This window comes from Myotis yumanensis, unplaced genomic scaffold (genome assembly GCF_028538775.1).
Source record: "Myotis yumanensis isolate MYYU_CA2020_CCGP unplaced genomic scaffold, mMyoYum1.0.hap1 SCAF_1, whole genome shotgun sequence".
Classification (NCBI taxonomy): Eukaryota; Metazoa; Chordata; class Mammalia; order Chiroptera; family Vespertilionidae; genus Myotis; species Myotis yumanensis.
In genome coordinates this window covers 126,186,668-126,191,560 of record NW_027223752.1, presented here as the reverse complement: position 1 = coordinate 126,191,560, position 4,893 = coordinate 126,186,668, and the positions used below count along the sequence as shown (strand labels likewise).

Sequence of the window (4,893 nt, the reverse complement as noted above, 5' to 3'; positions counted from 1 at the left end):
AATCACTATTTAATCATTAATCTTATAAATTAGGTTAAACTCAATGAATTTGCTGATGTGTGACCTTTTTAATTTACAAAGTAACCATTTTTATAAGGTTCTGCTAAATAAAAACACATCACTCTGGAAACACACTGACTTATTAGTATACTTATAAGCTACAAAAAAAACCTCATATACTTTTTAGTTGTTTGCTTTATCAAAGGAGAGAAAATGAATTCTAAAACGTACTCAAAAAATTGAAGTCTATGATCTGAACTCCTTGGGCAATAAGAATCACAACATATAATATTACATGTGCCCTTTTGGGGAACTAGGCTAGAAAAGGTGACGAATCAATGAAACCATACTGCTCAGAAGATAACTCAAAGCACACTCTAACTTTTGGCCAGTCAGTACATTTATATTCAAATATGAAACTTTATTCTTAATAGGGCACCAAATTCAATATTTGGCTTGTAGCAATCAGCATGATTTTGAAGAAATGCATTTCCAAAAATGTGTTTTGTTTTCATCAGATTGCCATGTAGAATGACAACTCCAATTTGTTTTAAAGTTGTACAAGGAATGATTCATGAACTATGTTGGCATCAGATCTGTATTCTCATTGTAAAAAGTAACCCCTCAACAGCCCTGGCTGTGTAGCTCAGTTAAAGCATTGTCCTAAAATGCCAAGGTTGTGTGTTCAATCCCTGGTCAGAGCATGTACAAAAATAAACCAATTAATGCATAAATAAAGTGGAACAACAAATTGATGTTTCTTTCTTTCTCCCTTAAAATCAATAAATAAAAAATTTTAAAAAGGTAACACTTCAGATTTTTAGCAAAGCCAGGTTTTTGTTATGTATTATGCGGTGATAATTGATAGCCAATTAGTTTTTCTTCATTGTCCCTAATTCTATATGTAGTCTTTGGTATTAATTTTTTGTAATGTGTATTCCTTTATAGTTCCCCACATAGAAATGAAGAAAATAACACTTTACAAATGGATTTGATTGAAAATTTTTTAAAAAGTGGAGAAAAACAATCACACAATTCCTAAGTAGAATGATTACTAACACTGTAACACATTTATTTTAAGAACTGTGTATTTTTTTCTTGCACATTCATGCTCAGCATTTGTACTAAGAGTACATGTAGGGTTAGAATTTGGATCAACTCAGAGAGTCACTAGACCAGCAGTTCTCAACCTGTGTGTCGCGACCCCTTTGGGGGTCGAATGACCCTTTCACAGGGGTCGTCTAAGACCATCAGAAAACACATATATAATTACATATTGTTTTGTTTGTTTTTTTAAATTTGAAATATTTATTGTATTTCTTATTGAATTTCTTAATATCCATAGCACTCTTTAATCAAGAATATAAAGTCATCTACTTAGGTTTTGCCATTTAAAGTTGAGAACATTGTTAGAAACACATTGTCTTAAAGTAACAGGCTGAAATGATAAGCAAATAAGTTTGCAAATAAAGCAATCATCAATACCACACATTTTTCCTGATCATAACTCTAACATAGATATATATTATTCTCTAGGCCACACAAATTCTAAAGAATCCATTTTACCAGTACTGGGAGAGTATGCTTTCAACCATGGAGCTGGTAGAAAAGACTATTTTATATGTGAAGTGTGCTTCTTTAAAAAAAGCCTCTCTCCTCCCTCTACTACCATGCATGACACAACAATAGCTGTATATGAAGAGAAAGTGACTTTCAATGACAACCATCACCCAAAAAACATGAATAAATCCCTATGCCTGGAGGCAGATGAACAACACAGCGCCCTTTGCTATGCCTGCCTCTGTCTGGCGAACAGCAGTCTGGCATGTCTTTAGGGTGCCCAGACTTCTCACCCCATATATTGCTGGGTTACCCCTGGGGCAACTGGTACTGAGGATACCTCTGAGAAGTTATTCCTTACAAAACCTAATCCACTATGTTTATTTTTTAACAATAGAAATTCAATCACCGCTCTTCAAATCCTAGATTTGCTCATCCTTACTTCCCCTATTTGCATAGAGTTGAATTAAAAGTACTTTGTTCAAGGAAGTAGTCTGGTCAGAAGAAAACATTGTTCTGTAGGAAAAGGCACTCAAATTTAGAAACTTTTCTGACCAGAAATAAGAGAGCTTGAAAAGAATAAAAAAACAAACAAAAAAACAAAAACACACCTGTGTGTTCACTGTGACTATGGATTCATGATAAATTATCCCACAGCCCTTCTTGGCTGAAGAGCAGGTATTGTTCAAGTTGCCCACTGGTCCTCAATAACATAGACACAGACTCTTAAGGACCGTCTGGATATATACGAATACTGCACTGCTTAACAATGAGGAAACTGACTAGATGAGTGAGGCACTGGCAAAGAACAGATAGTTGGTTGGTTGGCTGGTTGGTTGGTTGATTGGTTGGTTGGTTGGTCAAGGCAACTTAGGTAGGATGTCAGCACAAACAGGCCCTGCACTGAGTCTCCCTCCTGCACAGTTACTCCTCCTACACAGACATGCTCCTGCCTCCCTTCTTAGGCATCTATTTAGTTACAGAAAGTGTGGGAGGAAGAGAGGTGCTCTAGGAAAACAAGATGGAATCACAATTGGAGGCTCCCCCCAAAAAAGACAGAGGATGCCAAAGAAAAATCAATCATTAAGACAGCATTCCTCCCAATCAAAATTCACTTGCATGTTCTCTTCAGGACCCAGTACAATGCTGCCTTGGTTACCCTAGAGGAGAGGTCACTTTTCTCCCTCACTCTTTTTCTTCACAATTTCTTTAGGAGGGAGAGTACATCAATGAAACTCTTCCTACAGGCCCATCTTGATGCAAACTGCATGCAATTCAGTGTACATACCACAGAAGATGGAGAAAAATTCAATGCGAGCACCAATTGTAAAGACATCCTTCTAAGCACTTATAAAACAAATATTATAATCATATATGTATTTTTTCTTTTTGTTCATCAAAATGTCATAGCACGCTTGAGAACAGACTGTATAAAGCATAAAATGCTAGAAAAACCTAGTCAAAAGCTGCTTGTTCAGTATACAGTTATGATTACTGAAACTCTATGTGGTTAGAATGAAAAACACACAGCCTGTGATAAATGTTTATTCCACGTTTCAAATTGTGATCTGCTGCATTGGCATGAGTTTTGGTGAAACTGCGAAGTCATACCCAGTGCTCTTTTTGATGTCGTCCACTGTCAGGCCTTCCCAGAGTTCAATCAGAGTCAGCCCCTTCTTGCTGTCCACGTCAAACACAGCCTTTTCAGTGATGATGCGGTTGACACACTGCTTTCCAGTTAATGGCAATGTACACTTCTCCATGATTTTATGTGTATTTCCCTTTGCAGAATGCTCCATGGTGACCACCACCTTGGTTTTGGCACTGGACACCAGATCCATAGCACCTCCCATTCCTTTCACCATCTTCCCAGGGATCATCCAGTTAGCCAGGTCACCATATTTGGAAACCTGCATGACTCCTAGCATGGTCAGGTTGACATGTCCTCCTCTAATCATTGCGAATGACTCATCGCTGGAGAAGTAAGAGGCTCCTGGAAGAACAGTAACTGTTTCCTTGCCTGCATTGATTAGATCTGCATCAACTTCATTTTCAAATGCATATGGACCCAAACCCAGGATTCCATTTTCACTCTGCAGATGGATAGTCATATTTGGGCTGATAAAGTTGCTGGCCAGAAGTGGGAGTCCTATGCCCAAATTAGTATACATGCCATCCTCAAATTCAAGAGCTGCCCGCTTGATGATGCGCTCCCTCACATTATCTCCAGTTTTTCCGGATTTGGCTTTTACATCTTCCTGTTTCCGGGTTGATAAACTCTCAATTCTTTTCTCATATTTTTCTCCTTTTATAAGGCAATGCACATAAATCTTAGGAATATGGATGTCTTCTGGGGCAAAGGATCCAACATCCACAATTTCTTCAACCTCCACCACTGTAGTTCCCACAGCTTTGCACATGGGCAGGTTGAAATTCCGTGCACTTTTCCTGAAAATGATGTTTCCTGCACTGTCTGCCTTCCAGGCTTTCACCAAGGCAAAATCCCCTGTAATCGCTTCCTCCAAAATAAAATGTTGACCATTGAACTCCCTCACCTCTCCCGGCTTACTGGCAATGGCGATGCTGCCATCCTTGTACTTGATCGTGCCCCTCCTTCTTGCACCAGCGTCCCAGAGCCTGTTGGTGTAAAAGGCAGGAACTCCAGTGCCCCCAGCACGAATCCTCTCTGCCAGTGTGCCCTGGGGTGTCAGCTCTACCTCTAATTCACCAGATAAGTACTGTCGCTCAAATTCTGCATTTTCTCCCACACACAAAGAGATCATGCGCTTTATCTGCTTGCTTCGAAGCAAACGACCCAAGCCAAAGTTGTCAACCCCTGCATTGTTGCTGACTGCAGTGAGCCCCTTGACTCTGGTCTTCAGTAAAGCTCTGATGAGATTCTCTGGAATGCCACACAGCCCGAAGCTACCCACCAGGATCTTTGCACCGTCAGGGATATCTTTTACAGCTTCCACTGGATCTTTGTAAAATTTGGTATGGCGACATGTGCTGGTTGAAAAATAGCAAACACCTCCCTTGGATCGGGTGCCCCAGGAGCCGCGCAGCAAGGCGCAGAGACGTGGCCAGGAGCAGAGGAGTCGGAGAGGTGCCATGATGAGCCCGGCGGGGAAGCAGAGGCAATTACATATTGTTTTTGTGATTAATCACTATGCTTTAATTATGTTCAATTTGTAACAATGAAAATACATCCTGCATATCAGATATTTACATTACGATTCATAACAGTAGCAAAATTACAGTTATGAAGTAGCAACAAAATAATTTTATGGTTGGGGGTCGCCACAACATGAGGAACTGTATTAAAGGGTCGTG

At 39.7% G+C, this 4,893-nt stretch overlaps 1 pseudogene; it reads right to left on the bottom strand.

The window, feature by feature from the left end:
- Positions 1 to 3,089: 3,089 nt before the first annotated feature.
- LOC139005639 (succinyl-CoA:3-ketoacid coenzyme A transferase 1, mitochondrial pseudogene) lies at positions 3,090 to 4,679 on the bottom strand (annotated as a pseudogene).
- Between the last annotated feature and the right edge of the window lie 214 nt (positions 4,680 to 4,893).